We start from the raw sequence: 14,608 nt of genomic DNA, 5'->3' as shown, positions 1-14,608 counted from the left end.
ATATTAAAATTTTTAATCCTCTACTTAATATAGTTAGCAACCAGACAGAAGTCACAGTCTAGTAGATAGAAATTCTTTTCTGACTCAGTACATATGATTGAATTGCTTTTAAAAGTTCAGAATTCTAACTAGGACTCCAGACTTTCACTGGAGTATCTTGTGAAGCTTGAAAAGTTTTTCCATTTCTCAGTCTTAATAACATGTAACAAGTAAGGCATTAACCTTATTTACTTTTTACAATCTACCTAATAGATAATACTGAAGAACTATTTGAGTTAACTGGTAATTAAATTTTTTTTTTTTTTTTACAGTTGCATTGAACCACTGTAGATGATTTCCAATTTCCAAAGCCTTAGCTTCTATTTACAGTGCTGAGAAATCAAAATACAAGAGACAGACTATGTTTTGTTAGTGATTGCTGAGGAATTGTGATGAACAGATAAATACTGGAAGGTTAGCTTTGATGATGTTATATTTGATAGATGGGAAAAAAAAAGATGAATTATAAAAAGCAGAAACTAGTAATTTAGAGGTAAAATGTAACAGTTTTTTTTTTATCCATATACCTCAAATATTTGCCTTGATCATGTCCAACTAAACAGTTATGGCTAATATGCTAGATCAGATCATCGGGACTGAGTTATGACCGGTTGGAATGATGAACTATATCTAACAAAGTTAAAAACAATAGACTGAATGTCAAATTCTTATTTTGGGCCTGGAAAACTCATTCTGCAAATCCAGGGTATGAAATTCTTTTTGCTTTCCTCCACTGGAATAGGCATTTTTCTTTTGTTGCTGAAGGGGATATGCCGTCTGCAGAAATCTAAATTGACATTCCTTTTTATTTTCCAATTCTTTAACATGTTCCCCTGTCTTCAGCTTTGGTTATTTCTTACCTACATTTTTTTTTTTTTTGTTCTCCTACTTGCCAAGTGTTGTTTTTCTCTAGCTCTTTCACAATTTTTTCCCACTATCTTTGGTTTTTAGCAGTTTGAGAACAATATATAAATGCATGCTTTTGTTTGAGCTTTTCCTTTTGGTACTCAATAAGGTACTTAAATTTATAAATGTATGCTTTTCACTAAACTTTGTACATTTCTGGCAATTATTTCTTCAAATATTTTTCTGCCTCAAACTCTTACTTCTGTCTTTGGAGTCCAGAAACAAATGTGACCTAATGTTAGATCTTTGAGTATTTTCCCACAGACCTTTAAAATTCTATTCTTCTTTTTCTAATATTTTTTCTCCATGTTCTTTAAATTGGATAATTTCCCTTGATCTATCTTCTGGTTTACTGACTCTCCCATCATCTCCATTCTTCTCTTGAGTGCAAGATTTTTAATTTTAGATATTTTATATTTAAGTCCTTAAATTTATACTGGTACTTAAAAAATGAAGCTTAGGGTTAGGGTTAGGGTTAGGATTAGACCATTAATAGAACAACATCAATATAGCATTATATTAATTTTAGGGGTACAACATAATGATTTGATTATGATGCCTAATTTACACCCATGACCACACAGAGTTAAATTTTTTTCTTATGATAGCAAAAACTTTTAAAATCTACTCTCCCCAGCTTTCAAATATACAATACAGTGTTATTAACTATAGTCAGCATGCTGTACGCTGTATCCTCAGTTATTTATGTATTTTATAACTGATAGATTATACTTTTTGATTCCCTTTTTCCATTTCACCCCTTCCCTGATCTCTGGCAGTCATCAGTCTATTATCTGTATCTATAAGCTTGGTTTCATTTTTGTCTAGATTCCACATACAAATGAAATCTTGTGGTATTTTCTTTGTCTGCCTGACTTGTTTTGCTAAGCACGGTGCCCTTAAAGTCCATCCATGATGTCACCAAAGACAAGATTTTCTTCTTTTTATGGATGAATAATATTCCATTGTATGACTATACACTTTCTTTATTCATTCATCCATTGATGGACACTTAAGTTGCCCCCACATCTTGTCTACAGCCAATAATGCTGCAGTAAACATGGAGGTACACATATAATTTTGAGTTAGCATTTTCATTTTCTTTGAATAAATATTCAGAAGTAAAATTGCTAGATCACATGGTAGTTCTATTTTCAATTTCTTCAGGAAACTTCATATTTTTTCATAAGGGAAAATAACAATTTACATTTCCACCAACAGTGGATGAGGGTCCACTTTTCTATACATCTTTGCCAACACCTGTTATTTCTTGTCTTTTTTTTTTTTTTTATAATAGCCATTCTATTTGTGAAGTGATATCTCACCATGGTTTTGATTAGTATTTTCCTGATGATTAGTGATGTGCAATACCTTTTCAATTACTTATTGGCCATCTGTATATTTTCTTTGGGAAAATGTCTTTTCAGATCATCTGTCCAGTTTTTAATTTGCTTGTTTGGTTTTCTTGCTGAATTAAATGAGGTCTCTGTATTTTAGATATTCGTCTTTTACTAGATATCTGATTTGTTAATCATGTATCTTACTCCCATTCAGTAAGCTGCCTTCTCATTTTGTTGATGATGGCTTTCCATGATGTGTGGAAGCTTTGTAGATTGATATAGTCTCACTTGTTTATTTCTCCTTTTGTTGCCTTTATTTTTGGTATCAAATCCAAAAGTCATCAGAAAGATCAATCTCAGGGAGCCTTTTTCCAGTGTTTTTTTTTTTTTTTTTGCCTAGGTGTTTTATGGTTTCAAGTCTTACATTCAAGTCCTTAATCAATTTTGACTTAAGATTTGTGTATGGTATAAGATGGGCTCCCCTGGTGGCTCAGGTAAAGAATCCACCTGCCAACGGAGGAGACTCAGGTTCGATCCATGGGTTGGGAAGATTCCCTGGAGAAGGAAATGGCAATCCACTCCACTATTTTTTGCCTGCACAGAGGAGTCTGGCAGGCTACGGCCCATGGGGTCACAAAAGAGACAGACACAATGTAGCAACTAAATAAAAGCAACAAGTATAAGATAGTGACCCAGTTCCTTTTTTTTTTTTTAAAGCATGTAGCTGTCCAGTTTTCCAAGCACTGTTATTAAAGAGACTGTTTTCCCCTATTGTATGTTTTAGGCTCATATGCCATAAATTTGTTCTTTCTCAAGACTGCTTTGGCTATTTGGGGTCTTTTATGGTTCCATACAAATTTTAAGATTGTTTCTTCTGTTTCTTTGGAAAGGCCATTGGGATATTGATAGAAAACTGATTCATATTGAGATGACTCAGAGGGATGGTACGGGGAGGGAGGAGGGAGGGGGTTCAGGATGGGGAACACGTGTATACCTGTGGCGAATTCATGTTGATGTATGGCACAACCAATACAATATTGTAAAGTAATTAACCTCCAATTAAAATAAATAAATTTATATTAAAAAATATTGAGTGAATCTGTAGACCACTTTGGGTAGTATGGACATTTAATGTTAATTCTTCCAATTCATGAGTATGGAATATTTTCCATTTACTTTTAATTCTTCAAATTTATTTTGGTATCTTATGACTTTTCTGTGAACAGGTCTTTCATCTCCTTGGTTAAATTTATTCCTAGGTATTTAATTCTTTTAAATGCAGTTATACTTGGAATTGTTATCTTAATTTCTCTTTCTGATTGCTCATTATTACTATAATGCAGGTGATTTATATATATATATATGTATATATATGTATTTTCTGCTTTTTGGAAGTTTGCTTTATGCCATTTTGCTTTTAGGAAAAACCTACATTATCACCTGTTTTTGCTAACTGAACAAAATCCAGAGAATTTTTGCTTTTACAAGGAAAGGTGAAAAGTGAAAACAGCCTTCAGTGTTTTTTGGGGGCAACAATCTGTTAATAGCAGTGCTCTCATTGCTCAAGGTAGCATGAACCCTGAACAGTGAGACATGCTGCCAAGCTCATTCCCCAAGAACAACACTTAGAACTTCAGTATCAAGCTGCTATAGCTCTGAACTGTCTGTGAGCATGTATGCTTTATCTTGATTTATTCTGTGAATTTGTTAGCAAAATGCACCTGAAGGTAATTGCTTTTTCATTTTTGCCATTTTGGCTTACTTAAGATTTCATAGGAATGCCCTATTTTTAGATAGTGAGGAAAATGTAGTGATTTCATATCCTGCAATTTTACTGAATTTATTTATTAATTCTAATAACTGTTTGAGAAGTGGTCAGGGTTTTCTATATGTAATATCATGTCATCTATAAACAGGGACATTTTTATACCTTCCTTTCCAATTTGGATGCCTTTAATTTCTTTTTCTTACCTAGCTGAATAAAAGTGGTGAGAGTGAGTATCCTTGTCTTGTTCTTGATTTTTGAGGAGAAGCTCTAAGATTTTCACCATTGAGTACAATGTTAGCTGCCCTCCCCCTGCTCCTCGCCCCCCCCGCCCCCCACCACCCCACAGTCCCCTTTCATGGATAACAGCCTTGTTGTGGTGATGGGGCTTGTGTAACTCAATGAAGCTACGAGCCATGCCATGCAGAGCCACCCAAGATGGACAGGTCATAGTGAAGAATTCTGACAAAATATGGTCCGCTGGAGGAAGAAATGGCAAGCCACTCTAATATTCTTGCCACGAGAACCCTATGGACAATATGAAAAGGCAAAAAGATATGATGCTGAAAATTGAGGCCCCAAGGTGGAAGGTGTCCAGTATGCTACTGGGGAGGAACGGAGGGAAATTACTAATAGCTCTAGAAGGAATGAAGCCTGAGCCGAAGAAGAAACAAGGCCCAGTTGCAGATGTATCTGGTGGTGAAAGTAAAGTCCAATGATGTTAAGAACCATATTGCATAGAAATGTGGAATGTTAGGTCCATGAATCAAGGTAAATTGGATGTGGTCAAGTGGGAGATGGCAAGAGTGAATATTAACATCCTAGGAATCAGTGAACTTGTAGGGAAGGGAATGGATGAATTTAATTCAGATGGCCCTTATATCTGCTACTGTGGGTAAGAATCCCTTAGAAGAAATGGAGTAGCCCTCAGTGTCAACAAAAGAGCCCAAAATGCAGTACTTGGGTGCAATCTCAAAAACCACAGAATGATCTCAGTTCATTTCCAAGGCAAACCATTCAAAATCACAGTAGTCCAAGTCTATGATCCAACCACTGATGCTGAAGAAGCTGAAGTTGTATGGTTCTATGAAGACCTAAAAGGCCTTCTGGAAGTAACACTCAAAAAGATGTCCTTTTCATCACAGGGCATTGGAATGCCAAAGTCAAGATATACCTGGAGTTATAAGCAAGTTTGGCTTTGGAGTACAAAATGAAGCAGGGCAAAGGCTAACAGTTTTGTAAAGAGAATACACTGGTCACAGCAAACTCCTTTTCCCAACAACACAAATGGTCAATACTGAAATCAGATTGATTATATTCTTTGCAGTCAAAGATGGAGAGGCTCTATACAGTCAGCAAAAACAAGCCCTGGAGCTGATTGTGGCTCATATCATCAGCTCTGTATTGCAAAATTTAGGCTTGAATTGAAGAAAGTAGAGAAAACTACTAGGCCATTCAGGTATGACCTTAATTAAATTCCTTATAATTTTACATGGAGATGATGAGTAGATTCAAGGAATTAGATTTGGTAGACAGAGTGCCTGAAGAACTATGGACAGAGGTTCATGATATTATACAGGAGGCAGTGACCCCATCCTAAAGAAAAAGTGATACAAAAAGGCAAAATGATTGCCCAAGGAGGCTTTATAAATAGCTGAGAAAAGAGAATCAAAAAGCAAGGGAGAAAGGGAAAGATATGCCCAACTGAATGCAGAGTTCCAGAGAATAGCAAGGAGAGATAAGAAGGCCTTCTTACATGAACAATGCAAAGAAATAAAGGAAAGCAATTTATTCAAGAAAATTAGAGATACCAAGGGAACATTTCATGCAAAGATGGGCACAATAAACGACAGAAATGTTATGGGACTAATAGAAGCAGAAGATGCTAAGAAGAAGTGGGAAGAATATACGAAAGAACTGTGCAAAAAAATGTCTTAATGACCCAGATAACCACGATGGTGTGATCACTCACCTAAAGCCAGACATCCTGGAATGTGAAGTCAAGTGGGCCTTAGTATGCATTACTAAGAACAAAGCTAGTGGAGGTGATGGAATTCCAGTTGAGCTATTTCAAATCTTGAAAGATGATGCTGTGAAAGTGCTGCACTCAATATGCCAGCAAATTTGGAAAACTCAGCAGTGGCCACAAGACCGGAAAAGGTCAGTTTTCATTCCAATCCCAAAGAAAGACAATGCCAAAGAATGCTCAAACTACCACACAATTGCACTCATCTCACACGCTAGTAAAGTAATGCTCAAAATTCTCCAAGCCAGGCTTCAGCAATACATGAACCGTGAACTTCCAGATGTTCAAGCTGGTTTTAGAAAAGGCAGAGGAACCAGAGATCAAATTGCCAACATCCGCTGGGTCATCATAAAAGCAAGAGAATACCAGAAAAACATCTATTTCTGATTTATTGACTATGCCAACGCCTCTGACTGTGTGGACCACAACAAACTGTGGAAAATTCTTAGAGATGGGAATACCAGACCACCTTTCCTGTCTCCTGAGAAATCTGTATGCAGGTCAAGAAGTAATAGTTAGAACCAGACATGGAACAACAGACTGATTACAAATTGGGAAAGGAGTATGTCAAGGCTGTGAATTGTTACCCTACTTGTTTAATGTCTATGCAGAGCATATCATGCAAATGCCAGGCTGGATGAAGCACAAGCTGTAATCAAGATTGCTGGGAGAAATATCAATAACCTCAGATATGCAGATGATACCACCCTTTTGGCAGAAAACAAAGAAGAACTAAAGAGCCTCTTGATGAATGTGAAAGAGGAGAGTGAAAAAAAATGGCTTAAAACCCAACATTCAGAAAATAAAGATCATGGCATCTTGTCTCATCACTTCATGGCAAATAGATGAGGCAACAATGGAAACAGTGAGAGACTTCATTTTCTTGGACTCTAAGATCACTGCAGATGGTGACTGCAGCCATGAAATTAAAAGATGCTTGCTCCTTGGAAGAAAAGCTATGACTAACCTAGAGAGCATATTAAAAAGCAGAGACGTCACTTTGCCAACAAAGGTTTGTCTAGTTAAAGCTATGGTTTTTCCAGTAATCATGTATGGATATGAGAGTTGGACTATAAAGAAAGCTGAGCACTGAAGAATTGATGCTTTTGAACTGTGGTGTGGAGAAGACTCTTAAGAGTCCCTTGGACTGCAAGGAGATCAAACCAGTCAATCCTAAGGGAAATCAACCCCGAATATTCATTGGAAGGACTGATTGTGAAGCTGAAACTCCAGTACTTTGGCCACCTGTTGCAAAGAGTTGACCCATTGGAAAAGACCCTGATGGCAGAAAAGATTGAGGACAAGAGGAGTAGTGGGCAACAGAAGATGAAATAGTTGGAAGCATCATCAACTCAATCGATGTGAGTTTGAGCAAACTCAGGGAGATAGTGAAGGACAGGGAAGCCTGGCCTGCTGCATCCGTGAGGTTGGGAAGAGTCGGACAGGACTTAGCAACTGAACTACAACATAGTTTGTTTCCTTAAGAAACAATTGGTAATCTTTGAGGGTCAATTTTTTGGTTGAAAAGTCATGAAACAAAGTAAGTTATGTATATCTGGGCTGGGTACTCCTCACTGTTCATTGCTTTGCATCTCATTTATTCTTTGAAATGGGAAATGGATGTCATAATACGCCAACTCTGGAAGAACAATTTTTATTCATGGAATACAGGGCAAATATAATTGTTTGAATAATTATTATTAGAAAATTTCCCTTTAACAAGAAATTGTCATTCATTTACATAAAGTGAATCTAAGATGGAGCAATGACAAATTTCTTTTAAAGGTCTAGATTTTAAAAAATTGAAAAGAATTGAGAGCAGGAGAGAAGAAAACAAGTCTAGAAATGCAAGAGTAGAGGAATCCACGAATCGCCTATAAAAGGCAGATGCAGAAATCCCAACCCATACTGACAGAGTCAATGTCATGGAAGTTGCATCCAGGAATGTGGATTTTAAAAACAAGACCCCCCAGCCCCCGCCAGACTACAAATACGTAGTAAAACTGTAAGAATTTTTTAAAATAAAACATAATAAAATTTAATGTGTGTATTTAGTTCTTTTTGTTGTGTTTGACTACTTCTCTCTCTTCCGTTGATTTCATACAGTAAGGATTTTCTGCCATTTTGTGTCTTAGGAAAGGACTAAAGAGCACTCCAGCTGAGATATATCCGACTTTCCCGGTCATTACTTGCTCTTCATATGAAATGACTTATTATTCTGTTACAGACTAAGGAGACTCTCCTGGTGTGAGCATATTCCATATCAGAAGGGGGTTTGGCATCCCTACTGATGCCATTACTGATGCTAATCAGTAATCCTTACTGATTATCTTAAGAGGCTTCTGGAACGTGATCACTCAGGAGCAGGTAGAAGAAAACAGTCTAGAAATGACACAACACTAGGGGAATCCACAAGACCAGGAGACACACAGCAATGCAAAGAGAGATCGCAGAAGTCAGTGGAAGAGAGCATTTTAATGTAGGCTACATGGGAAAACACTAGAAAGATTTAAAGACATATTTTAACTGTAAATCATTTTTCTGTTTCTCGGTTATACAAACTGAACTATTATTTTTAAAAATCTTGGTCAGTTCTCAATAACTGCACTATTTTGTCAGTCCCTGTTCACTAGGATAAATCATATTGTGTGGCTTTGAAAGGGAAGAATTTTAGCAATTTTGTTTTAGGCTGTGAATTCACAAGAGGGAAGTAGTTCTGACAGCAAAGCTTCAAAGATTTAATATAAGATAAACAATTCTTTTCATCAAGCTTACTATCAAATATAACAGAACTGCAGGCAGAATAATTCATTTTAATATTAAAATAAAATCAAACACAACTTCTTTAGTCTGATTACTCAAGCATGTGAAAATACTGAAGGCGAAAAAAATAAATAACAATTAGTTACAACTTGAAATGAGCAAAGAAAATGTGTTGAGAATTTATAGATAGATTTTTTTGTCATTTGCATTATAGTGTCATCTCAGTCTTCAGATAAGCCAAAGAAATAAAGTAGTCATTTAAAAGAAACTGTGAAAAATGCAAAGCGTGAGAACTTTGTTGTGATGATTTTGGGAAGGTGAGAGATTGTTGTCCACATTAGAAGTAACTTAACATTCTTTTATTTAACAAAGTATTCATTGAGCACCTATGATATACTTGACCCTGCTTTAGCCCTGGGGTTATAACACTGAAACAGGGCAGTGGAGGAAGGAAGTTTGGAAGTGCCAACCAACAGGGGTGTTTCCGCAATTTTATATATGGGAGTAGGAGAGGACCTCATGGGAAAAGGTGACAGTAAAAATAGCTGTTTAGCATATGTGAGATTGAACCACTGGGGAATTTGAACCATGGGCTTGGGGAAGAGCAGTCAAGGTATGCTGAGTAGTAGGTACAAATGCCCTGGGGCAGAAACATGCTTCAGTATTCAAGATATAGGAAGAAAATCATTGCAGCTGGAATGGAGTGATTTAGGGAGTCTGCCTGGGAAATCCCATGGAGAGAGGAGCCTGGCAGGCTACAGTCCACAGGGTTGTAAGAGTCTGACACGACTCTGGGACTGATTACAAGAGGCGTGAGGTGAAGCTGGAGAGGTCAAGGGTGGTACTTGGCTATCATTGTAAGTAGAATGAGATTCCTTCTGCAGAGGAATATAGGATTTGACTTTTATTCTCAAAGGAATATTTTGGATGCTAGGTTAGAAAAAGACTAAAAAGATATAAAGCAGCAGTCCCTAACCTTTTTGGCACCAGTGTCTGGTTTCGTGAAGACAGTTTTTCCATGGATTAGGGGGTGGGGGGATGGTTTGGGAATGATTCAACAACATTACCTTTATTGTGCACTTTATTTCTATTATTATTACATCAGCTTCACTGCAGATCATCAGGCATTAGATCCTGGAGGTTGGGAGCTCCTGATATAAAGGTAAAATCAGGGAAAGCTATTGAGAGGCAACAGCAGTAATTCAAGTGAGAATAGATGGCAGCTTGATCCAATTGTGGTAGTGGTGGTGGTAAAACACAATGGAATCCTGGCTTTATTTTGCAAGATGAAACTGAGAATTTGCTGATAAATTGGGATGTAGTTTTTGAGAGCAGTCAAAAGAACTCTAAAGATTTTAACCTGAGCAACTAGTAGGATAAGGGTATTATTTAGAGGTGAGACAAGTTGCCAAAGAAGCAGGTTTAGGGGGACAATAATCAGAAGTTTGACTGGATGTATGTTAAGTCGTGATGCCTATTGAATTTCTACTAGAGTTGTTGAGTAATCAGTTGTACATATAACTGGATTTTAGGGAGACTTTCAAGTTGTATTATAAATACAGAAGGAAAAGACATGTAAAGGGTATTTAAAGCTACAGGCCTGGCAATAAAAAGCGAAGAGGGACTGCCTTGGTGGTCCAGTGGTTAAGAATCTACTTCCAATGCAAGGGGCAAGGGTTTGAACCTGGGTTGGGGAACTAAGATCCCACATCTGTGAGGTGAGGCAAAGAAAATATTTTTAAAAGAGAGAAAGAGATGAGTTCCAGGGCAATGTTAAGAGATTAGGGGGCAGAGAACAACCAGGAGGAAACATGACTTCATTATTAACAACTTCCCTTTCAAGGGCATTGGCAACATATAGGCCCTAGTGGCCCTAACATGTTAGTCACTCAATTGTGTCCCCATGGACTGTAGCCTGCCAGCCTCCTCTGTCCATGGAATTCTCCAGGCAAGAATACTGGAGTGGGTGATCATGTCCTTCCATGGGATCTTCCCCACTCAGGGATTGAACCCTGGTCTCCTGTGTTGCAGGCAGATTGTTTACTGTCTGAGCCACTGGGGAATTCCAAGCAGTTTTCAAATTTTTAAAGGATTCACTGTCTCATTTTCCATTTACTCATAACTTGATCCAAATCTTAAACTCTTACTCTAACTCACTCCCCTCCTTTATGCTTTCATCACACTCGTTTTGAATATACTTATTGGTAGTACAACTTGATCGGAGTGTAAAATGCATTTTTGAAAACTGTCAAAAGTAATTTGGGGATTTCGCTAATGAATAAAATGAGTGATCAGGTTGGTTAATACTGTTTTTGATGAAACATTAGGCGTGACTGTTGAATAATATCAACAAGCTTACTGTGTGGTTTATCTGCAGATCTAAAAGCAATGTCGACAGGCATGTTCTAAAATGTCTTCAGCAATGACATTACTGAAATACATGTATAGTTTCCAAGAGGACTATTTTCAATTGCCCATTATATGTCATATATATATATATATATATATATATAAATTCTGTTAAATTGATTAACACTATTTCTTAAATACTATTTCTTTATCATGTGTATTTATATAGATTCTTAAAGTCCATGAACATACATATTGCTATAAATTATATCTAACTTAATCTTCATTTCCCAGCCTAAGACTGTCTTAAACAACTGCTGTTCTCAGTTAAGCTGATTAACTTACTCAGTTCAGTTCAGTTCAGTCACTCAGTCGTGTCCGACTCTTTGCGACCCCATGAATTGCAGCACGCCAGGCCTCCCTGTCCATCACTAACTCCTGGAGTTCACCCAGACTCACATCCATCGAGTCAGTGATGCCATCCAGCCATCTCATCCTCTGTCGTCCCCTTCTCCTCCTGCCCCCAACCCCTCCCAGCATCAGAGTCTTTTCCAATGAGTCAACTCTTCGCATGAGGTGGCCAAAGTACTGGAGTTTCAGCTTTAGCATCAGTCCTTCCAAAGAACACCCAGGACTAATCTCCTTTAGAATGGACTGGTTGGATCTCCTTGCAGTCCAAGGGACTCTCAAGAGTCTTCTCCAGCACCACAGTTCAAAAGCATCAACTCTTCAGCACTCAGCTTTCTTCACAGTCCAATTCTAACATCCGTACATGACCACTGGAAAACCATAGCCTTGACTAGATGGACCTTTGTTGTCAAAGTAATGTCTCTGCTTTTCAATATGCTATCTAGGTTGGTCATAACTTTCCTTCCAAGGAGTAAGCATCCTTTAATTTCATGGCTACAATCACCATCTTCAGTGATTTTGGAGCCCCCAAAAATAAAGTCTGACACTGTTTCCACTGTTTCCCCATCTATTTCCCATGAAGTGATGGGACCAGATGCCATGATCTTCGTTTTCTGAATGTTGAGCTTTAAGCCCACTTTTTCACTCTTCTCTTTCACTTTCATCAAGAGGCTTTTTAGTTCCTCTTCACTTTCTGCCATAAGGGTGATGTCATCTGCATATCTGAGGTTATTGATATTTCTCCCGGCAATCTTGATTCCAGCTTGTGCTTCTTCCAGCCCAGCGTTTCTCATGATGCCCTCTGCATATAACTTAAATAAGCTAAAGCAATTGAAAATAATTATTTTTAAAGAGTAAAAGTTCTACAAAGCACATTTAATAATATTTGCCCAGTTCTTATAAAAATTGCTGATTGCAAACAACACAGATTTACAGACAGGCATCTTTGGATGTCTGGCTAATACTAAATTTATAAAGGATGTATTCCCTGAAAATTATGCCAAATATTTTTCAGTGAACAAATATTTATCAAGTGCTAGTATGTTCCAGATGCACATCATGTTGAGAAGAGTTTGCTCCTTTAAGTCCATCCAAGTGCATCCTTAGAGATTTATATGCACAAAGGAGAGAGCCGAAGTAGTGCTTCTGACTTGCCACATTAGTGGATTCTCCGGGGAGTTTTGCCATGTGGAGGATCCATTTTGCTAGGCTAGTGGAAGACCAGAGAAGCTAGTGAGGCTTAGTGTTACCCTTGCCACTTACTGCATCCAGATTCAGACGTTTAACCAATTAAAGGTGACTCAGATATTCAAGCTGGATTTAGAAAAGTCAGAGGAATCAGAGATCAAATTGTCAACATCTTGTTGGATCATAGAAAAAGCAAGAGAGTTCCAGAAAAACATTTACTTCTGTTTCATTGACTATGCTAAAGTTTTTGATTGTGTGGATCACAACAAACTGTGGAAAATTTTTAGAGATGGGAATACCAGACCACCTGACCTGCCTCCTGAGAAGCCTGTAGGCAGGTCAAGAAGCAACAGTTAGAACCGGGCATGAAACAACGGATTGGTTCCAAATTGGGAAAGGAGTACGTCAAAGTTGTATATTGTCACCTTGCTTGTTTAACTTCTCTGAAGAGTACATTATGAGAAATGCCAGGCTGGGATGAAGCACAAGCTGGAATCAAGATTGCAGGGGGAAATATCAATAACCTCAGATATGCAGATGACACCACCCTTACGGCAGAAAGTGAAGAGGAACTAAAGAGCCTCTTGATGAAAGTGAAAGAAGAGAGTGAATAAGTTGGCTTAAAGCTCAACATTCAGAAAACTAAGATCATGGCATCTGGTCCCATCACTCCATGGCAAATAGATGGGGAAACAGTGGAAACAATGAGAAACTGTTTTCTTGGGCTCCAAAATCACTGCAGATGGTGACTGTGGCCATGAAACTAAAAGCTGCTTGCTCCTTGGAAGAAAAGCTATCACAAACCTAGACAGCATATTAAAAAGCCGAGATGTTACTTTGCCAACAAAGGTCCATCTAGACAAATCAAGGTTTTTCCAGTAGTCATGTATGGATATGAGAGTTGGATGATAAAGAAAGCTGAGAGCTGAAGAATTGATGGTTTTGAACTGTGGTTTGGAGAAGACTCTTGAGAGTCCCTTGAACTGCAAGGAGATCCAACCAGTCAATCCTAAAGGAAGTCAGTCCTGAATATTCACTGGAAGGACTGGTGCTAAATCTCCAATCCTTTGGCCACCTGATGTGAAGAACTGACTCACTGGAAAAGACCTTGGTGCTGGGAAAGATTGAAGGCAGGAGGATAAGGGGATGACAGAGAGTGAGATGGTTGGATGGCATCACCGACTCAATGGACATGAGTTTGAGCAAGCTCTGGGAGTTGGTGATGGACAGGGAACCCTGGCGTGCTGCACTCCATAGGGTTGCAAAGAGTCGGGCATGACTGAGAGACTAACTGTGACACAGAAGGCTCCCTCTCTTAATGACATGATCCATTTGCCATCCTTGGAGATGGAAATGGCAACCCACTCTAGTATTCTTGCCTGGAGAATCCTGTGGACAGAGGAGCCTGGCGGGCTGCCATCCATGGGGTTGTACAGTTGGATAGGACTAAAGTGACTTAGCAGCAGCAATTGCCATCCTGGTCTCTCTGACTTGACCCATCTTCAGGGAGTAATGGGGTATAATAGAGCAGTTTTTGGTTTTCCTTAGAGGCTAACTACCATTCTTGGTTCTGGGGATGCAAAGATGGGGGGTCCCTGTTATTGGAAAAATTATTACTTTTTGAGGGAAGAAAAACATCTTTGAGCAATTATATCAGAATATGATAAGTGTTCAAAGCACTAAATGGGAATCTGTGAGAAAATTACTTCTCTGGCTTCACATAGAAGGTGTTGGCACTGTTCAAAGAGATGAGTCAGCCTTCCATGAAGCTTAGCTTGATAAGACAGATGTAAACTGTTGGGACTTAGTTTTTTTTTTTTTTTC

At 38.1% G+C, this 14,608-nt stretch overlaps 1 protein-coding gene across 1 annotated transcript in view; it reads right to left on the bottom strand.

The window, feature by feature from the left end:
* Window positions 1–14,608, bottom strand: part of LOC105000191 (phosphatidylinositol 4-phosphate 3-kinase C2 domain-containing subunit gamma-like) — a 128,733-nt gene that overhangs the window by 21,902 nt on the left and 92,223 nt on the right. The gene's annotated exons all lie outside the window — the stretch shown is intronic.

The sequence above is a fragment of the Bison bison genome, unplaced genomic scaffold, assembly GCF_000754665.1.
Source record: "Bison bison bison isolate TAMUID 2011002044 unplaced genomic scaffold, Bison_UMD1.0 scf7180017864370, whole genome shotgun sequence".
Lineage (NCBI taxonomy): Eukaryota > Metazoa > Chordata > Mammalia > Artiodactyla > Bovidae > Bison > Bison bison.
Note: the sequence above shows the minus strand (reverse complement) of the source record. Positions and strands in the feature narration are given on the sequence as shown.